The sequence below is a fragment of the Serinus canaria genome (genome assembly GCF_022539315.1).
Source record: "Serinus canaria isolate serCan28SL12 chromosome 7 unlocalized genomic scaffold, serCan2020 HiC_scaffold_29, whole genome shotgun sequence".
Classification (NCBI taxonomy): Eukaryota; Metazoa; Chordata; class Aves; order Passeriformes; family Fringillidae; genus Serinus; species Serinus canaria.
This window is the reverse complement of record NW_026108147.1, coordinates 5,038,004-5,059,759: the sequence shown is the minus strand read 5'-3', so window position 1 is coordinate 5,059,759 and position 21,756 is coordinate 5,038,004. Positions and strand designations below refer to the sequence as shown.

Genomic DNA, 21,756 nt, shown 5'->3' with positions numbered 1-21,756 from the left:
CATATCTATTACATATTACCAGAATAAAGAATATTGTACTTTTTTTTAATACACTCACCCTTCTCTGTCAGATTTCTCAATCCCTTTCAAACGTCCATGGCAGGAGCTGACAGGTGGAGCGTGTGCATCCCAGAGGCTCCTGGTGCTCCTCAGAATCCCTTCCAATCCAACCCATTCCATCTCAGGTCACCAGTGGCAAGGCCTGAGCACCAGTGCTGCAGCTAGCAAACCCTGACGTGCTCCGGATTGGGAAGAGACACAACCAGCAAGGGAAACATCAGAGAGGAGCTCCAAAACCATTTATTGAAACAAAACCAAGAGGAATTCACATGAATGCAAAGCTGGGCGAGCTGGAGGAGGGATGAGCTTCGTCAGGTTTCTTAAAGAGTCCCCGTCTTTCTGATTTTCAACAACCTTTTCATCCCATGCCACAGGATGCTGCTTTGGGATGGTAAGAGGTTGTTTTTTCCTTCCACTGGAGTGGCATAAAAAGAAATCTGTCAACTCATGGTATACACACACATATGGGCTGTGGGGTTGTCATCGTTTGAGCCTGGCACAATGCCAGTGCCCCCACGAGATCACTTCCTTCCCTGGCACCCACTGTGAGATGTGATCAGAGACTGAGCAAAGCAGGCTCCAACTTAAGGTTAAAAGGGAAAAAAACTTTATTAACCTAAACCTACAAAGGAAGACACACAAGACACATAGAACACAAGATGAAAACCTTCCAAATTCTTCCTCCTCCCCCCAGCAAATTTCCAATTCCATTGCCACCCTTTAGATAATCGATTCTCAGTTCCTCGAGGAGAGAGGAGTCCCTCTTGCACCACATTCCTTCCATGTCCAGTGCTCTCACCACTGCACATGGATCAGAGCTGCTTCTAGGGTTTTTCACTTTAAGGATACTTTGTCCAGTTCCAAAGAGAGCACAGTCCTTCTCCTTTTGGGACACTTGTCCCCCCCCCAAATTTCACCCCCTGGGGCCGAGGGGTCTCTTGAACAGAGATCATCTTCTTCTCTCTTCTTCGAAGCGGAGGGCACCACCACCACCCTCCTCACCCATCGTCTCTGTTCACACTCCTCCACATCACTGCACTCTCCTGGCTCTGAGCCATCGCCTCCCCCTGGAATGCAGTCTCTGTGTCACAGGAACACCCGTGGTTCTGCTGTGGCTACACAAGAAAAGTCCAGCCCAAAGCCACTCCATCATCTCCTCCCACCTAGAATTCTTCTCAACATCTTCTCGATCTCAACATCTTCTCAATCTCATCAACTTCAGGAAGACTCAGCTTTTGCAAGGTTCCCATCTTCCTCAGAGGGGTTAAAAGTCCCAGGCTCCCTGCCGGTTTACTTCATCAACTCCCATGCCTGGCTGCCCTGCTGGGCACCCCCCCCTTCTCCTTCACTCCGGGCCACTATCACCGGCACAGGCACCGGCTCTGTCTCTCTCTCCTCTCTCTCCGGGGGGTGGGGGGGAATGGAGGATGGCTGCCCGAAGCCCTTGCAATGTTCTCCTCCACCCTTGGGCCCAGGCCTGGCCTACCTCCCTCTCCAGCCACATGGCTCCCCTCCCACCCCCGCCCAGCTCTGGCCGGGCAGGGGGGTCTGCTCAGTCCCAAGCGGAACTCCAAGAGGAAGTTCCCCTGGCCGATCACAGCTTTTAACCCCTGTGTTCTCAGAGGCGTATCCATGCCCTCAGTGGACAAACCAGGTGCCAATATTAAATCTGAACACCGATTGGCTTGCCCACACCATCACAAAAAACTTCATTTCCTCTTAAACCACGACAGGGATTTTTTTCTGTGGGAAAACATCACTCTCTCAGTACTTACAATTAAGTAGCATTATACTTCTTTATCTTATTGAAATTTCTGTTTTTGAATGGAAAACTTGGAGACTTGAAGTCTGAGAATACCTGAGAGGCCAGCCCCCAGAGAAAACCAGTTTAGCAGTCAATCTCAGCATGTCTTGTACAGTACAGCAAAGCCCAGGCTGTTTGCTACAGGAGCTCTAACCTGGATCCCAAATACTTGGAACACCTGGGACACAGGGAAAGTTGGGGTGGGGAAGGACCAGAGCAGCACAAGAACACCACACAGGGCTCATTTTCCTTACAAAACAGGCAATATCTGTACAATATGGCCACGGCCACAGGTTCCTGGCAGGCATGGCAGGAAATGTAATACCAAAGGTGAAAACATTTCTGTGTCTTTCTTTAGGACAGGCCTTCATGAGGCTGGTAGCCATGCTGGATCGTGCATGGAAATACAAAGCTTTGGTGAAAGCTTTGCTTGCACTCATGGGGTGACCTGCAACCACAGCTCAGCCTGCTCCAGCACCCTGGGAAATCTGTCCTCCAGCCCTGCTGCCTGCTGCTGTCCCTCCCCACGCCAGGGACACCAGCACAGGGAGCAGGATGGTGGCAAGTTGAGAAAAAACCCCCAGGTGAGCCAAAGCAACCAACATCAACAGCACCGGCAGGCTGCGCACAGCAGCGGGGAAGGTTTGTTTTCTGCAGCTTGAAGGCAGCTCCTTCCCCAGGGAAAAGTCCTGCTTTATCCATTCCTGACTCTACTAGAGATAGAAGTCCCCCCTGGAGGCGTGAGGGAGATGTGGCAGCACTTCTGCCCGGGGCTGAGGCTGGCAGGGCAGTGCCAGGCTTTCCCCCAGCACTGGATGGACTTGGGGCACTCCCATGGGAGAGCTGGGCAAAACACAGCGGCTGCCGAGCTAGGAGAGAGAGAGATAGAGAGAGCAGTGGTGAGGTGCTTGGCAGGGGGTCATTAGCACTGGCTGCACAGATTCCCAGCACAGAAAACACTGAGCCCCAGATGGAGCAAGGCCCTTACCCTGTGCCTGCCCTCCTGGCTCTGCGCAGAGCCACGTGTCCCATAGGAATTCAGTGTCTCCAGAGGGCTGCTGATGCTCCCAAAGCGCCCTGCAGCTGAGCTGGGGGAAGAGTGCTGGGGCACAGAAAGAACAGAGCTCAGCTGCTTTTCAAGAATGAGTTGAGAGAGAGGGGGAAAAATCCTGGGGAATGGAGCCATCTCTTCCCAGGAGTCCCCAGTGCCGGCAGCATCCAGACTGCATAATCCATCCAGGTTAAACTGCTGTGGGGGCAGGCCAGGCCTGGGGCCCAGGCAGCCCTGGGGCTGGGAGATCACATCTCTGCTGAGGCCATGAATGCCAGGCTGAGCTGGAGCCCACAGCAGAGGGCACACACAGTCCTGCCATGGGCTGGGCTGTGGAGAAGAGCTGGGCCAGGGGCCACACACTCCATTCATCAGCAGGTGATGGTGCTTGGGCTGGCTGGCTGGTGCCACGTGGTCCTGGCACTGGCTGGGCAGGGAGAAGGACTACTGGATATCCTCTCGGAGGGGCTGCATGACTGAGAAGTCTCCCTGCAGCTGCTGGGCCCCAGGTGGCTCCTGTGGGCAGGGAGGCTCCCAGGGCTGAGCTGCCCTGCACTGGCTGGAAGGAGTGGAGCACAGTCTGCTCCCCAGCTGGTCTCCACTGGAAGCCACTGGACAGCTCTTCCTGCTCAGCCAGCTCTGGGAGCAGCCCTGGAACAGCACTGAGGGGCTGCTCCCACAGCAGCATGGGGGGCTGGGCCAGGCCAGTGCTGGGCTGCCCTGCATGCTGTGCCAGCTGGCAGCCCGAGTCCTTGGAAGTGCCTCCCTGCGGGCTGGGGGCGTGTCTGGCAGGGGACAGACCTGCTGCCCTCCCTCATGCCCATGCACTGGAAGCCTGGGGACATAGGAGAGAATCTGGTTGCTGGCCAGGCTGTTATTCAGGGATGGGGACTGCTCTGGGTCCGTACTGACCATCACCATTTTCTCGTCCAGCAGCAGGAGCTCCAGGTCCTCACCACTCAAGCCCGCGCCCTCCAAAGCACTGAAGAGCTCATTGGAACAGCTCTGGTCACTCTTAATTGAGAGTAAGTCCATGGTGGCCAGGAGAGGGTCCTCCTGCTGCAAATCCAGCAGCTTCTCTTGGAGGCTGTTGCCCCTTGAAGAAGATGGAGCTGTGCCCATACTCCAGGAATCCTCTCCTGCACCTGGCATGGACACACCCTTGAGCTGGAAAGTGCTGCTGAAGGAAGGGTTGGGAATGGGAGCTGAGTAGGAGGTGTACACCGCCTTGTCCTGCTGCATCACAGCAGCCAGCAGAGACCTGGGGTCAATGCCATTCTTCTGGGAGCGCCCTGCGTGGCTACAGGAGGCCTTCTTAGACTTGCTGAGTTTCCCTTTGTTCTGGAAAAGGTCAGGGAAGCCTGGGAGAGGATGAGTACTTTGGTATAGAAGTGCCTCTCCTGTAGCAAAGGTGAAGGGAAGATGCATGGACCACTTCCGAAGGTGCTCTCCTCCTTCTTCATCTCTGCAGGGCAGGAAGAGGACACTGTGGCTGACACGTGCACAACCCATCCCACAAGTGCTTCTGCAAGGGGCAGTTGTGATCCCTGCAAGCCAAAGCCCCTTTGCTACAGCCAGCATGCATGCATTCACACGCACACACACACACACACACACACACACACACACACACACACACACACACACACACACACACATAAACCAAACTGCAGCATAAGTGAGCATCACCCCTGTTGAGGAGTGGCCTTGCAGACAGGGATGTGGCTGAGCAGCAGCAAGCACAGAATCCCACAGCTGCTACTTTAAAAGGCACAAGCAGCATGGACAAATCCAACATGCTGCCCTGCTCAGGACATCCCAGAGCCATGCAGAAAGCCAGGCTGTGCCCACGCCAGCCCAGCACATACACGAGGGGTCTCTGTGTGACCACCATGTTCTCGGGTTTGCCGTTCTTGCAGACGAGACGGGCGTTGGCCTGCACCCACTTCCAGCGGTTGTCCTTGGTCAGCAGCCGGAACACCGTCAGCCCACTCTCGCCCGTCTTCAGCACTGCCGGAGGAAGCACCAGTGCTGCCACCATGGCACACTGCCCTTTCCAACTGGAAACAGCAGCCGTGTGCCTGGCAGGCACAGGCGACAGCTGAACACCTCTCGCTGCACTCCACACCGAGCTCCCTGCAGTGACAGGAGCAGCACAGCAAAGCATCCTGCGGGAATGAGCCACTGGGCTTGACAGAGCAGCCAATCGAGCTGCCCCAGTCCCAACCCACTCATCAGCACAAGGGACCAGGGAGGGGACTCTTACTCCTGACATGGTTCTCAGCACAGTACAGCATGTCAGCAGCATGGACAAACTGGTACCCCGTGCCACACGTCCGCAGCTCCGCCTCGGTGTAGCCCAGGACAATCTTCCCCCTGTGAGACACAGAGAGCACACCAAGCTCACAGGCAAGGCTGGGGGGGATGTCAGGAATGGAGCACTGAAAGCTCTGCTGCTTACTTGGCATCACACGCCAAGGGGGTGAAGTCCAGCTTGTGCTTGGTGCTTGGTCCTGAAGATCATGTTCTTGGTTTATATCTGCAGGATGGACGGCGGCTGCAGGGGCGTGGAGATGGCTAACAGAGCGAGCTGCGGGGGCAGGACAGAGCCATCTTCAGACCTTTTGTCCTTCCCATGAAGGAATTTCAGCCTGCCTTGAAGGTTCAAAGCCTGGGAAGAGATGAAAAGCTCAGTGTCATGCAGAAAAGTGAGAAGGAAGAGAGCTGCATGGAAAGGAAGACATCTGTCTACAGAGTTGGTGTGAATAAATCATCAAATCCCAGCATGGTTTGTGTTTGGAATGACCTTAAGGATCATCTCGTTCCAATCCCCCTGCCATGGGCCAGGACACCTTCCACTATCCTAGGTTTGTCCAAGCCCTATCCCACCTGGCCTTGGACACTTCCAGGGATGGGGCAGCCACAGCTTCCCTGGGCACCCTGTGCTCTCCAGTGCAGAGTGAAGGAGGGATGACCACCAGCTACTTGATCTTCAGACATGCTTTTAACAGAAAAACCAAGCAAAACACAGAGGAGAAAAGCACTTGATTATTCAAGATTCAGCATTTCTGAGAGGAGAGGAACAAAACTCACAGGGAGAGGCTGTAGGTACAGGCCAAACCTATGAAAAAGAGGGAAAGTCTCTTGCTGAGTCAGGCAAGCGCTGCACGTGGCAGAAAGGAGCATGGGATCTTTCCAGGGGGTGGTTTCAGTGCTGGCATGACCCTCTGTGGTGATCCTGCCCCTCTCCTGCTGCGGAGGGTCTGTACTCACCAGGAAGCCGGAGGAATTATCCAGGAGGCAGCGAAAGCGGCACACAAAGATCCTCTCCAGGAAGGAGGAGTTTTCTGAGGGCAGCTGATCCGGCTTGTAGATGACAGCAGAAGAGCCAAGACTCTTCTCTGCTGTGGAAGAGAGGGATTGAGAGAATCAAGTAAGGATTCACCCCAGCAAGGGCTGGAGGTGCCCAGCACTGGGCACTGCAGCAGTCTGCAGAGCACAGCAACAGAAACCGGGGGAGAAAAGCCACAACACTGGAAGGAAGCCGTGGCCTGAGCCACATGGGTGCAAGTGGTGACAGCGAGTTGGGGTCCCAGCACCCCGGGGCAGCCCTGGTGCCACCCAGGAGGGCAGCCTGCCTTTACCTGCTGGAGAGGGCTCACCCCCAGGAGCGCGTGGTGCGTCCAGGGCCCAGTGGAGGTTGCGCCTGAACTCCGGCTGGTCCTCGGTGTGGATCAGCTCGAAGACACTCTGGTGCATGACATCTGTCTGGAGGGGACACGCCATCTGTAAGCTCTGCAGCCTGTCCCCAGTGCCAGTTTTCATGTCCCGCCCAGGAACAGCCCGTCATGGCCCCAGTTGGTTTTAGCTTACCCAGTTCCCCTGGTGCTCAAATGGGTCCCTGGCTAAATGAGGTTGGAAACTTTCCCCAGAAATGATGTTGGTGAGAACAGACAGCACATCTGGCTTTAAGGACTCCTTGCCCTTGTTGGGCCTGACTTCCTTCCCTGAGAAGCCTAAAGAGCCAATACAGCTTCCCTCTGACATCCCCACAACTCAAAATCCTAGTGCTGACTTAGGCAATTAGATGAAAACATGGATTAGGGAACAAAACAGCAGCAAGGCCACCCCATCCCTACACTATTCCCAAGAGAACAATGCCCTGGCACTTGCTCCCTGTGCCCAGGTGGACAGGTGCCATCTGCCACAGTGGTTGGTGACAGCCAGGTTTGTGTGGGTGACACCAAACCACAGCAGCTGAAGCACTGCAGGGAAGTCCCACTTCCCTGTAAATATGATCTACTGTTCTGCAGGTTACCTGGGTGCCCAGAGTGTTGAAGCCTTGCAGGATTTACCAGGGTTTGAGTGGGTGTCCCAGGCAAACTGGGCAAGGAACCCCATACAGGTCCCCATGGCCATGAACCCCATGAAGGCCCATCAACATGGCTGCTGGAAAGTAGCTATGGGCTGATGAAGTGCCTTGTCACCTACCAGTGACCACGTCTGGCAATACAGGGTCCAAATTCCCAAGGGAAAGCCCCAAACAACTCCCTGGGGGCCTGTGATCCCTGCAGAGCCTCCTCCCTGCAGGGAACTTGGGGCTATTCACCACCACCACCACCACCAAGGGAAAACTGGCCCTCCACAGCAAGTCAGAGTCCCACCAACCTGATGGAATCCCAGATAGTCCTGGATTGTATGGGAGGAGTAAAATATCAGCCCTTCTGATGTCACCACCAGCACAAAGCCATTGAGTGCCTGTAGGAGAGAGAGATCAGCAGGTACAGGCCACAAGCACTCCATTTTTACAGCAGGACATGGACCCAAAGCCTGGCTAGCAGGCAGCTGAGCCACCACAGATGGCCTCTCTGAGCTCATGCAGCTCTTCCACATAGCTGCCTGGGAATATCCTAATCCAGACTGATGGAAAATTGTGCTTCCATCCTGGAAGCATTGACTCAGACTCAGCTTTGGACATTTATCCTCGTCCTGTGCAGGGAGCAGATAAAAGCCTCTGAACTTCTTGCAGTATGAAAGTGGACACCATCAAGAACAGGTCCATTCTGGTGGAAATGAGCCTTTCCAACAGCCTTGAGGGCCTTGGCAGCCATCCCAGGTTCCAGAGGAGTGGCCTGGGGAAGGACCATGGAATGCCTGGACTGTCCGTGGGCAAGGAGCAAGGCCAAGGAAGGTCTTGTCTCTGCTGCCCATTCCCTCCTCAAGGTGGCCAGTGCTGAAAGGACCTTAACTGTGGAAATGGAAAAGCCAAAAGCTAAACCGTAAGGGTTTGGATTTGAAATTGTAGCAAAAACAATCTGATTTCTGAAAAGCCAGTTTCTTCCAAAGCAGCAGGGAATTCAGGCTGAGTCTGGTGCCTGAACTTGGGGGAAAAATACAAAATCCTTGGGTGACCCCAGGGCACCTTTTCCTTTCTGCCAATACATCGCAGAATCATTTAGGTTGGAGAATCCCCCGAGATCACTTCCTCTGTAATACCACCTGGTTCATGCAGACCCCACACCCCTTAGATTGAATGCTGTGCTCTGTTTTCACAAAATGAATACCCACAGCTGTTGTGTCTGTGTGGATTTGAAGCTCCACGCCCTCCCCACAGAGAAGAGTAAATGCAACCATCAATCTGAAGTTTCCATTGCATTTTTAATGTTGCATACTTGGACATTTCACAGTTCACTGGCCCGTCCATCCACTCCTCAAGCTCCAGGACTGCAAAGGCAATATTTAAGGGAGCACTGGCCTTCCTGGCAGGAATAGGCTGAGCTGATCAGAGCCTCTGTCTTACTCAAGAGAGGCTCATTGCTAGTGATTTCATAAATTGGGGAAGCAATTTGGGGGTTTTCCCTGAGCTAAAAACCCCCCAGCAGGACAGGACACATGAGAAGGGACCAAGCTGCTGGATGACAGTGTCCTTGAACACATGCAGAAGCATAGAAGGGGCAGAGGAGTTTCCCTACCATTTTGGGAGTGCAGCTCCTTTGCAGGAGCCCTGGCTTTCCATCCCTGCTCTCTGGCAGCAGGCAGGAGCCCACAGGCAGAACACTGGTGACACAGGCACTGACAGGATCCAGGGAAGCACCCTCAAGTGCCACAGGCACAGCACCAACCCTTACAAGCCTCTGTGGCACACAGCCCAGGGCATTGGAGACCTAGTCATCCCTCTGCCAGGGCTGAGAATAGCTCCACAGCAGGACTCCCTGAGCCCAGCTGGCAGACATCGCTCTGTGGCTCAGTGTCCCCAGCTCTGAAAATCCCGAGTCACCCAGCAGACACCTTCAAGCCCGTGGTGCTGCCCAAGAGCCAAGGCAGTGAAAACCCCATGAAAATCATTGGTTTGTCTTCCCAGAAGCTGAGGGGCTTTCACTGCCCTGACACCAGCACGTGGCCACCCCTCCCTAAGTGCAACAGATCCTCATGGGGACACTGGCAGTACAAAGCAGGACGTCTCTGGAAGGCAGGGCTCTTGCAGTTTGGGCCCTGTGGTTTTTCAGAGCCAAAACCATCCTGTACCACTAACCTGGCAGGGAAGCCACAGTAGCCAGCCCTGGCCTGCTTCCTCCACTTCATCATGTACAGACATCAGCATTAATTAGGGCCTGGCATGGAGTCCCACCCAAGTCCAGCTATTGTTGCTGCCAACTCCTGTTTCATTGTCCAGGTCAGAGTTTCTCCCCCCTCTCCTTCCCTTTATTCCAGGCACAAACACTCTCTCTATTTACTGGGATTGATCTCAGTGTGTGGGAATCTGCTGCAGAGGTTAATTAGTACTGCCAAATGCACTTTAACCCTTTGAGCAGCTTCAGAGGAAGAGAGGGGAAGAATCAGAGCGGACCGAGAAACAAAGGAAGTTTGGCCATCAGAGGTGACAGAGCAGGTGGAAGTATGTTTATAAGTATGAAGAAATGTTTCTTTGGGGGGGTACAGAGACAGATTCTGAGCTCCTGCCACATCCAGGGTCCCATAGGTAGACCCTGAGAGAGCTCCACCAGCTTTTCAGATGCAGTTTGGTACCTCTAAAAGGATGGCACCCAACTGTGGGAGGAGCTGATGAGCAGGACATCAGCCCCCACCAAGCCGTGCTGAGCAGTTTTGTTATACCCTGAGGGAAAACCCTCAGGTTTCTGGTTATTAACCAGGCTGGCTTTAGCACTTCTCCCACCAGACACAGAGATCCTCAGCTCTCAGGCAGGACAGTAATTACACTTTGTGCTGAGTGAGCACTTGGATGGGAGCTGGGGCTGCCCAGCACGCTCAGCCTGGGCTAGAGGACAGCCAGGCAGGCAGGGGACAGTGCCACAGCCTGTGCCCAGGTGCCAGGCAGGGAACAGTGCCACAGTCTGTGCCCAGGTGCCAGGCAGGGGATGGCAGACTTGTGTCCTTGCAGGACCTCGTGCTGCCAGAGCATGACCTCATCCCATTCTCTGGGCAAGTCTGGGGACAGAAGGTGACCTCTTGGCACCTCTGAACAAACCACAGCAGCTGCAGTACCACCAGCTGTGTCTCCAGCATCACCAAAGTCGTCCACTAGTGAAAACCAGAGCTCCTGGGATACACCCACCTACCCTGTGTTTAAGGGTTGAGCACGTGGCCCATCAGCACCTGTCTGCGTCACACATCATCTCCTGAAAAACAGGGGAGACTCCCATGATGTTTTCTTCCCTGTTTTCACCAGTGCTTGGACAAAAGCCTCGAGTCAGGATCAGTGTGCCCATGGTGAAAACTGCACTCAAGCACCTCGCTCAGTTTGGTTCTCACACTGTACCTTTGGCACACACAAGGGCGGGGAAGCAGAAAAGATGAATCACTATGTTCAGAAATCCAGCAAGACGTTCCTTACATATGGACTATTTTAAAATGGCAACTTTTTCCAGGAATAATGGGAAAAGCAGGGAAGAAGCAACAGTTTCTGCCCTGGGGACCTTTGGAGGTCTTAAATTTCTGCCCAGTGAGAAGCACAGGGAGCTACGCCATATGAAATCACAAATCACCTGCCATGAGCAAAAGAACAGCCTGGTTCTGGAGTACAACTCAAAAGAGCTGGAAGAGGGACAATAGGAGGATCCCATGAAGGCATTTGTGAGGAGCACTAACCTGTAGGATCTCACCCTCTGGCACTGCTGCTGAGCCCAGAGCTGGTCCAGTGCCACAGGCTCCGTCCCTCTGGGCTTCCTTGGCACCAGGATTCTTCAGAGCAACTGCACCAAGAAAAGGGAAGGAAGGGACATCAGTGCTGCAGGAACACACTGCCACAACAGCTGGAATGCTGCAAGCTGGACAGTGCAGGGGAAGGCACCATGCAGTCACAGCCCTTTGCTTCACCTCTCACAAGAGTTGATTTTACAGGATGTTTCCCCACCCCTCAACTGTTTCAGTCTGAGGATTTTTTACCCCCCTACTCCTTTTGTCCCCCTTTTAACAACCTATAAGTAAAAAGCAGTTAAAGCCAGGGATCCTTAAAGCAGCTAGGCATCAGAATCATAGAATTATAGAATCATTAAAATTGAAGAAAGATCATAGAGCCCAACCATTCCCCAGCACTGCTGAGACCACCACCAAACCACGTCCCCAAGTGAGACATCCATAGGTCTGCTGGACACTTCCCAGGACAGCGCATCCATCACTGCCCTGGGCAGCCTGGTTTAATGCCTGACTTCTTTTGTGAGGAAATTTTTCCCAATACCCAAACTAAATCTGCCCTGGCACAGCTTGAGGCCATTTCCTCTTGTCCTGTTCCCTGGTCCCTAGAAGCAGAACCCAGCCCTCGCCTGTCAGGGAGTTATGGAGAACAAGAAGGTCCCTTCCGAGCCTCCTTCTCTCCAGGCTGACTGCCTTTCCCAGCTCTCTCAGCTGTTCCTCATCAGATTTGTGCTCCAGACCCTTCCCCGGCTCTGTTTCTTTCACTGGACATGCGCCAGCCCCTCAATGTCTTTCATATTGTGAGGGACCAAAATTGAACACAGGATTCAAGATGTGGCCTCAGCAATGCTCAGCACAGGGGACAGTCACTGCCCTGGCCTTGTGGCCATATCCTGGCCTTCCTGGCCACACAGCAGCAGCAGTCTGCCCCACACATGAGGCATTGCAGCAAATCCCAGGATCAGGAATGTGCCATTTTGAAGGACACAGCTCAGTCAATGTCTCATTACAGTTCAGCAACCCAGTGGGTTTACTCAACCAAATTAAGGCAAGCCACAGCTCACAGTGGGAGAAAAACAACATAGAAAACACACAGATCCAGACACAGACAGCCAAGATCCAATAGCGGTCCATGCACGATCCACACGCATGAATCTGTCACTCAGCTGAACTGAAGGATGTGCCCCTAAATTTGGTTCTGTACTCCCCAAGAGAACGATTCCTGGGGATATTTTGGTGTGGATAAAAATTGAAGGGTAAGATGACAACAAGCCTGTGCATGACAGGCCCATCCAGAGGACCTCACAGGAAAGCTGGGAAGCCTCTTGCCAGCACCATGAGGACAGAGGACAGCATTTGGCTGCTGGTGAACCTGTTGCTCCCACTGGGATCTGGGAGGAAAGATGTGAAACACCAGCTGCAGCACCACTGTGGCCTGCCAGCTCGCAGAGGGAGCAAGAGCTCTCTTGGACCAGCCTTTGCCAGCTCCTGGAACAGGAGGAGGGCTGCCAAGCTCAGGGGCAATGGGAGCAACAAGTGGACTCTGGAAGCAATAGGACAGCAAGTCAGGAGGCCACAGCCACCAGCACAAAAACAAAGCCAGGCTCTGTAACAGGCTCTGCTCTCCCTAGGCTTTGCTAAAGCAGCTGCTTAAACTCAGCTCCTCCACCTGCACAGAGCTGATCCTGAAGGATCTCAGATGCTGCAAAAGGCAGATGTTCCAGAGTCAGGCTTTGGGGACAAAGTTCTTCCACCAGGCACAGGACCATCCCAAAGACTGACGTTGCTCTGTAAGCAAAGGCAAAGCACAGCCCAGTTCTAATGCTTACAGAAAAACACCTGACACAGCAGCAGTCCCGCTGCTTCTGGGAGCTCTGGAGAACTGCCCAAGCTCAGCCTGCCCAGACTATTTCAGGAGCTGGCCAGGGAAGGGCTGACACCAGGACTGAGGTTACAACACGTGTTTGTACAACTGTGGGTCAGGCCTGAGCCAGCTGGGGTGGACACACACAGGCTGCTGTGGCCTCACCCTTTTCCCCCCAAGGGACCACCCAGGGTTCCCTGTCCAGACTGGAGCTGGCACAAAACCTTGGGGAAGGACTGAGGCCATCGGGGAGAGCAGCATTGAGAGAGGCCACAACAGCCAGGCATGGCCCTGTGCTGTGGAAGGAGCAGGTTTGTGCCAGCGGCCTTCCAGCAACTCACTTTTCTGATCGCTGGGAGCGAAATGCGCAGCTATGAATTATTAAAGTCCAGTCCTCCTCCGTGAGCTCCTCCTGCTGCACTGGAGGTGAGAGATAAAAATAAACCTGGCTGACAGGAGAGCACCTAAAGGTGCTGCTCTCTGCTCAGGGCTCTGGTTTAATGGCTTGATATTGCCCCTGCAAACAGAAATCTTCATCTCAACCACTGCCTAAAACCAGGCTTTACTATCAGCATCTGGGCTGTGGGGCCAGAGGAGACACACTGACAGCAAAGGACAGCTCGCTATCTTCTGTGGGGATGTCTGCCACCGAACAGGATCCAACCACCAGGGTGTGAGGGATAAATCAGAATTCCAATGGAGGCTCCCCCATGAACTTCACCAAGCAGCGCCTTTTCCGCCCGAGCCAGCCAAGGATCCCCAAAGAGAACAGGCTCTTGGCTGTGGCCACAGAAGGCTGGCAACCTGCCCGGTGTCCCCCAGCTTGGTGTGTCCATAAATAGCCCCGCGCAGCCCCTGGGGTCAGCAATTCAGCAGAACTGTCACAGCACATCAGGCTGACGGAGCAGAAGGAGCCGGGGAACCGCCACATCCTCTCTGCTGCGTGCATCGCGCCTGGAGCTAGGCACCCGGAAAGGCGGGATTCACTCCAGGCACAGAGCTCTCCTTCACCCAGGGCAGCAAGACCAGGTGCAGCCTTTGCCCTTGCTGCACAACTGGGGACAGGCACTTGCAGGAAAAAAAGATAAGAATAAAAAGGAGAGAAGTGGCTTTTCTTGGGCTCCCTCCCTCTGGCCACCAGTGTCACCTTTGTGTGGGATTCACATTCTTTGGAAAAATGCCTTTGCCCAGGATTTTTCTCCTGGGAAGCTGAGAAGCCTCAGAGAAAAAAAAACCCAATTATTATTTTATTTATCTTCTGTTTTGCTCGTGTGGAATGTGTTTAGAGATTGTTTACCCACAGGTGATTGTTTCATTGGATTCTGGTGTGAGTTGTTTTGGCTCTTTGGCAAATCAGGGCCAAGCTGTGTCGGGACTCTGGAAAGAGTCATGAGTTCTCATTATTATCTTTTTAGCATTTTGTAAGTATCCTTTCTGTATTCTTTAGAATAGTATAGTATTCTTTAATATAATATAGTATCATAAAATAATAAATTAGCTTTCTGAGAACAGAGTCAGATTCATCATTCCTTCTTTCATCAGAACACCTCCCAAGTCTGTTACCTTTGTTGCTGGAGGTGAGAAAGGTGAGAATCTGGTCACCTGAAAGCAGCGAGGCTTGCACAACTTTCATGCTATTTCTTCCAAGAAACAGCTCCTGCCAGGCCCTGCAGGCTATTTGGCCACAAAAAGCCCTTTAGCTGAGAGGAAGAAAATCTCTCTCATCTCTGGGGAAGAAGCTCCCTGCCTCCCCACAGCAGGACGACGCTCCCTGCCCTGTGGTCATCCTCACACACGGTTTCCAGCTCTCTGCTGCCTGGCCTCCTGCTCTCACCAGGACAGCAGGAGGGGCCACCAGGGGTGGGTTTCCCCCCTCCATCTCCAGGTGCTTCTGAGCCTGGCAGTCTGTTTCATGTGGTGCTGCAGGAACACCTCGCTGCCTACGAAGTTTGCCAGTGAACTCCTGAACCTGTCAGGGCTTTGTAGACCTGGGAAATCTCTTCAGCAGCAAGCAGGAATTAACATTTTTGAAAGGATATCTCCCAGGCCCCTTCCCTCCACACACCAAAAGCTCCTAGTGGGAGCAGGGCTTCCATCAGCCATTGACTGCAAAGGAGAAAACTTAAACAACTTGATCCCAAACCTGCTCCAGGTGTTGATGAAGGAGAAGGAAATCAAACTGCTTCCTGACTCCTCAAGAGCTGCAGGAGAGGGCTGGGCCATCTGCATGGCCACTGTCAGTCTGAGCAGACAGACAGTGGGGACAGAGGGGGACAGAGAAGGATTTTGGTAATGGTGCTCCCTACAAGCCTTCTGCTAAACACCCCAAAATGCACAAGCCACTCGGGGGGAAGAACTGACTGATTTCTTCACAAAACTGCCTTTTATCCACCTCTTTCTGTCATTTGTGCCAATTCCCTGAAGAACAGGTCTTACCTCACAGTAAAGTCTCTACTCCCACGAGTGGATCTCCAGATCTCCCTTTCCCATCCACTTTTCCAGGTTCTCCTTGCTCAGGGGCAGAGGACTTGCAGCTCTGCTGCTCAGTACACTCTCCTCACATCATATAACCCCTCAACATTGGTTTTTCCTACATTTCATTGTTAGTATGAGAGAAAATATTGGAAATTTAGAAAACATCATGCAAATGGTGAGGGAAGTGGGCACAGGTTTGCTGACACCAGGCCACAAAGCCATCTTTTCCCTGTCCTGCTGAACCATCAGTTGGGTTCTCATCAGTGCTGTTCAAATCCCATTTTCCAGCCACTGGCAAATAGTTTCTGACTTTCCATTTGTTAATTCATAATGGATACCAGAGTTTTACTTAACTTTAGACCTGCCACAGTTCCCTGTTGGCAAAAATTTCATTAAACAGATGCATTATTTATCCCTGCCGGAATGGTGTAGATGCCCTGCTTTCCAAGAACACGTGTGGTTAATAATGAATGGCCTCTTAAGAGATCTCACTGCACTTTTAGAAGCAAGGAGGCCTTGCCTACACGTAGCTTTTGGTTGTGTCACTTGGGTCTCAAAGGGAGAAGCATGTGCAGGAGTTTAAACAAGGACAAAGATGACAAGGACCTGCCAGATTTTCCTTCTTCCTGCAGCATCACCAACTGCTTGAACCCTCCCTCTGCCAGTGCTCCTCCCTCAGGAGCTTTAGTGCCCATCATAGAGCGGTTTGGGTTGGAAGGGACTTTAAACACCACCTGGTTCCACTCCCCTACTGTGGACAGGGACCCCTTCCACTAGACCAGGAAAGATCATCCCAGCCCAAAGCCTCAGCCTGGAGTTTCTTCCCAGACCTGCTCCCCAGCCTGCTTTTGCAGGAGCCCTGAGACAGCCCAGCAGCTCATAGGCAGCAGAGCAGGCAGCCCCCGGGAGCCCGCTGTGAGCCCCAGGGAGCTCCAACAGCCTCCCACCAGCTGCTTTCCTGAGAGTCAGGGGAAAACACTTGGCAAGGAAAGCACACAGCAGGAAAAGCGCCTACCTAAGGAAGTCACAAGAATTCTCCACCTTAAATTGATCCTCTGAGATCAGCTCATTACCCAGGCAATTAAGAGAGCACAGTGATCACAGGACCAGGCTTTATTTTTCTTAAACCAGCCCTCAGGCTTTGCTGCTACAGCTCTCTACTGTGTTTGACAAACAGCTCGGGAGGAAGGAAGGCACGCATGTGAAGGGATGAGCAGCGTTAGTCCCACACACTCCAGCTCAAGCCCTCATCCCTAGGCAGAGGTTTCAGGGGCACACTCATATAGCCTATAATAATTATAGAATTAAAAGCACTTTTCCAGCCCGACCTGATTGCAGCTCAGGCACTTTTTGGGCCACCACAGCTCCAGCAATAACAATCGGTTCATATCACAGTTCAAAGGGTGACGCTCAGACTGGAGGCTGCACATTGATCCCACAGCAGCCACCAATGATTTTAAGAGGACTCTGGGAAAATCCCTAAGCCCCCAACATCCCCAAGAGTGTTATCTTTTAAAGATACATGGGAGAGAAAAACTGCTTAAGTTTTGGATACATGACCTTAAGCTTCCCTATGGAAGAGACCCAATTATGCTCAAACCCACGCAGAGCCCAGAACAACTCTGACCCACAATCACAGACTGTACAGCCAACAAGCCACAAGTTTCTGAGGTGTTTCTCTCTCTCCTCTCTGCCAGTGATGCCCCTGAGCTGCCCAGAGAGCCAGGCAGGATGCTGCACACAGGCAGAGGTGCATCTGCATCTCCAAGGATTCCCACTTCAAGGCAGGGCTAGCCCATTTCTGTGGGGTTCAAACATGCAGCTCCTGGCACCACGGACTGACATCTTCCTACAGCTCATCAACCCTAGACTTGATTCAGAGCATCAAGAGAAATCCCACAGATGAATCACTGAACATCAGGCACAGAGCTGTGACAAGCATAGGGCGCCCTGGGGACTCACAGCTGGCACCCAGAGGCAAGTGAGTGCCCAATAGGGGCTACACTCACACACCAAAAGGGTCAGTCTCGCTATAGGATGGGAAGGACAGCTCGGATGACCTTCCCAGCACTCTGCAGGAACAAACTGCTAGGGATGCTTCTCTGAAGTGAGCCCTTGACCACTGTGACATCTGCCAGGTGGCCTCTCACCAGGAGTTCAAGTGGCCCAAGATACACAGATGACACCCGACAGACACATGACAAGGTGCCTTTGAGGCATCTTCTTTTTTTGGTAAGAAATCCTCTCGCAGAGCAAGACAACAAACCTTTCCCTGGAGCATCTTTCCTTCTCTCCCTCCTTCCAGAGGGTGAAGGAGGTGGAAGAGACAGAGACCCCTCCTCCCCTCCCAGCAGCATTTGCTGGGCCCTTCCTCCAAGAAGTAGAACAGGGAGGGCTTAGAGGGGAGCAGCCCGGCTAGGCACCACAGGGATAAGCTGCTGGCACACAGCTGGTGTGACATGCTGTGCACCCCCTGGAGCAGTGGCACAGCCACCGACAGCAGCACACGGGCTAGGGGACAGGCAGGTGCTCTGAAGCACAGTCCCACCTCTACCAAACCCCATGAGCTGAAAGAGTCTCCAGCAGAGCAGGGAGGAAGGTCAAGGTAGTGAATGAGAATTAAAAATACTTGTGAACCTAGGTGGATAAGAAACAAGGCATTTGGGAGGACTGCTGTAGGGGAAGAAACCTGTATGGGAAAGGAGGATGTACAAGCCTTTAAATCAGCTGGCACTGATGTTTGGAGAGGAGCCTCAGCTTGGAAGCAACCTCAGCTCCCTTTTGGCCCTTCTGGTCCAGGTGCTGGGTTCTGGTCAGTGCTGCTTCTCCAGCAGGATAGATGTCAGATGGGCTGGATGTCCTGCTCCCTGGCAGGACACCTCTCCCAATGTCTCCACCCCTCCCATGATCCAATTCCCCTCCCAAGCTCACCTCTTTCATGGCAAGGCAGCACTAGTGTGCACCTGGGATTGCAAAGTCAGGCAATGGGGGAAGGGAGAGGCAACTGGGAATCTCACAGAGGACAGCGGTGCTGCCCCATCACAAAGGGAACCTCTTCCACCTGGCAACGATCAGGAGGAGATCTTGGCTGAGATCCCGCCTCCTCCAGAGCTATTGAACACAGCTGGCACTGAGCTGCTTCCTGCTTTGTTAAACTGGAGAGATCCAAGTGGAAAAAATGGAGTGGAATCAGCCCACAAACACACAGAGGATGCTCCTGCCCGCTGCTCTTCCAAAGCCCTACAGAAAGCCGGCACCAGGTTGGCAGCAGAGCCACCAACACAGCACATCAGCCCGAGGGATGATTTTGGCTCTGTTTGGGTAAATGACCCTGCTCATCAAAGGCAGCGCTTGATGATCGCTACACCACTCCAGAGATTAAACAACACTGAGCAGCCTTAAATCCCCCAATTCCTGTCACCGAACTGCAGGCCTTGAGTGGTGCCCCCACACAGGCAGAGAGGCAGCAGGGACAGCATCCCTCCGGGCTATAGAAAGAATAAAAATCCTCATGTCCTCAGGAAAAACACATCTTTATAAAGCTCAAAGACCTTTAAGCCCATACAAACTTCCCCACACATCAGCTATGCATAAATCGAGATAGCAAAGTAACATTATGGGCTGTTAATTATTAAACCGATTAATAATTAATAAATCAATGATTATTTATTTATTCTGACAGGGGATGGGCTGGCATACACCTGCTGGGTGAATTGCTGTCAGTGGTCATGGGCAACACCTGAGACCTGCTCCAGCTGTTTCTCCTCACAATCCATGGCAGCACATCCCAGGTTTTGTCCTTGTTTTCCTGAAGTCTTCTCTTAGGGAGTGCTCAAGCAGCGTGGATAGATAAATAATGTCAGTTAAAATCAATTATTTTGTTGATAAGCTTGCCCAGAGTTCCATTTAAGGATTCTTTTTAAATTGGTATTAAGCATTCACAAAGGACTCAGCTCAGTCTGCAACCACTACTTGCATCTGAAAGGCTGAAGCTCTCCCTCCTTCCCTGCCACACCTGCCTCAAAGCCATCCCACAGCCTCGGACAAACTGAAAATTGGTGTCATGGAATTAAGCCAGATGGAACGATAGGGGGGAAAAAGGACACAAAGCAAATGAGACAATCTTAGAACAGTAAATTTCCTGATGAGCTGGTGCAGCAAGGCAAAAAACTCTCCCAGGCCATTCCTTCCCCAGCCCACCCACTTGCTAGTCCTTAATGCGGGGTTAAAAGAGAGTGGAAAGGTGGAGGGGGAAGCACTGAATATATTGAATGAGAAATTGTGGTGACTCTGTGGCTCGAAAACGCAGCATGTTCGAGCCACTGCTACTCCATCAGGAAAACCCAGGGATATCTCAATACCCTCCTTGGGGTTCCTCTTAATCACAATTACAGGGCGGTGGAACGGCTCCCGAAAATAAAAGACTCCCAAAAATAAAACGCCCCTAGATGAAGGGTAAGCACACCACGGGGAATTCCGGCTCGCCCCCAGCACCGTGAGCCTATCGGAACAGAAGGGGAAAAAGTCACTTCCACGGGGAAATTCCCCAGCCGGGACGCACAGGGCTTTGCCACAACCCTCCCGCGTAAACCAGAATTTTACCTCAGGAGAACCCACAAAGAATCAACTTCACCCTTACAGATCCCTCTGATCCCATGGCAGGGTCGAATACAGCTCCAGCCCAGCATCTGGAGACGGCACAGAAGTGAAACATGGGCTAGAACAGGGGGAAAAGCAAATCCAGGGGAAAGAAAACAAAATTCTGAGGGGTAAAAAGATGAAATTCTAGGGCAGGCAAAGAACAAAATATTCGGGGGGACGGGAAAACAAAATTCCAGGGGCGTAAAGACAGGAACGACACAAAATTCGAGGGGGCGAAACCCACCAGAATTTGAAGTGGAAAAAATAAATTAGGGTGGGAGGGAGCCCCAAAATCCAAGGGGGACAGGAAGGAGAGAAACCAAACCCAAAATTCGACGGGAAAAAAACCCAACCCAAAATTGCAAGCGAAGAGGGAAATCCACGAAATTCGAGGCGGAACCAGGGGATCAATTTCAATGGGAAACAAAAAAACCCGAACAAAAAAAAAAAATTGACGCCGTTAGAGACACAAACGTTCGAGGACGGAAAACCCACACAATTCAAGTGGGGGAAACCTGTCAAAATTCGAAGAGGAAAAAAAAAAAAAATCCCACAAAATTCGAGGCGGGATCGACACGAAACTCCTGAAAGGGCGGAGGAAATCCCAAAATTCTACGGGCGAAAAAACGCACGATTCTGGGAGGGAAGGAAAACAAGTTTCTGGTGAGGGAAACCCCATGAAACTCTAGGGGAAAAAAAAAAAAAAAACCCACACCACTAGAAATTTTAAGTGAAAAATACTCTGTGGAGGAAAACAAGCCCACGAAGAATTCTGGAGAGAGGTGGGGAAAGGAATTGCCATGGGGTGCAACAACATCCCGGGAGGGGTGACACAGCTGCAGGAGGAGGCGGCCGTGAGGGAGGAGGGGACAGCACACAGCTCCGGGCAGGAATTGCGGGGGGAACCGGGGGAACGCGCCCGTCCCTTACCGCCCAAGAAGCTCCTGGCGCGCAGGAAGCCGGCGCTGAGGCGGAGCACCGAGAGCTTGTCCAGCCCGGCCACCACGTCGGGCGGGAAGGGCAGCAGCCCCGCCAGCCGCTCCAGCTCCCGGTTCAGCCGCTCCTGGTGCCGCTTGGACGGGTTGGAGCCGCCGCCTTCGGCCGGGCCCGGCCGCGTCCTGCCGGGCAGAGCCGCGTTACTGGGGAAGGGGGACACCCCTCAGCCCTTCCCCGGCCCCCTCGCCCTCACTCACGCCCGCGGCACCGGCTTCCTCCGCCTGCGCCCCGCGTACATGGCCGGGCCGGCAGCGCCCGAGCGCCGCTCCCTCAGGGAGAGAGGCAGCGACAGGGGGAGCGGGAACGGGAGCGGCCCGCCCCCGGCGGGGGGGGGAGACGGGGATGGACGGGGATTTGGGGCTGCGGGGGGTTGATGTGTGATGGAGCTGAAAAGGGATTTGGGGGCTGAAGGGGGAGTGGGAGCTGGCGGAGAGAAAGGATGATGGGTGGGAAGGATAGCGGGGGTTAACGAGGAGGTGAGGGTGCTGAAGGAGGATTTGAGGCGTGAAGGGGCTGTGGGTGGGGATGTGAGGGCCTTGAGGGGAGGTGCGGACCGGACCGTGGCTGCCAATGGCTCCAACAATCCACCTGGTGCTTCGCCAGGTGCAGAAGGGCACGCACACCTGAGGCTTGCAGGTAAGGGAAGAGGCTGAGAAGAGGCAAATCCTGCGCTGTGGAGTAAGTATTAGTCATGCCAATGTCCTCCCTGACGTT

The 21,756-nt window shown here is 53.1% G+C and overlaps 1 pseudogene; it reads right to left on the bottom strand.

Moving 5' to 3' along the window:
* Positions 1-338: 338 nt before the first annotated feature.
* Positions 339-21,280, bottom strand: LOC103825876 (aryl hydrocarbon receptor-like; annotated as a pseudogene).
* Positions 21,281-21,756: the final 476 nt, after the last annotated feature.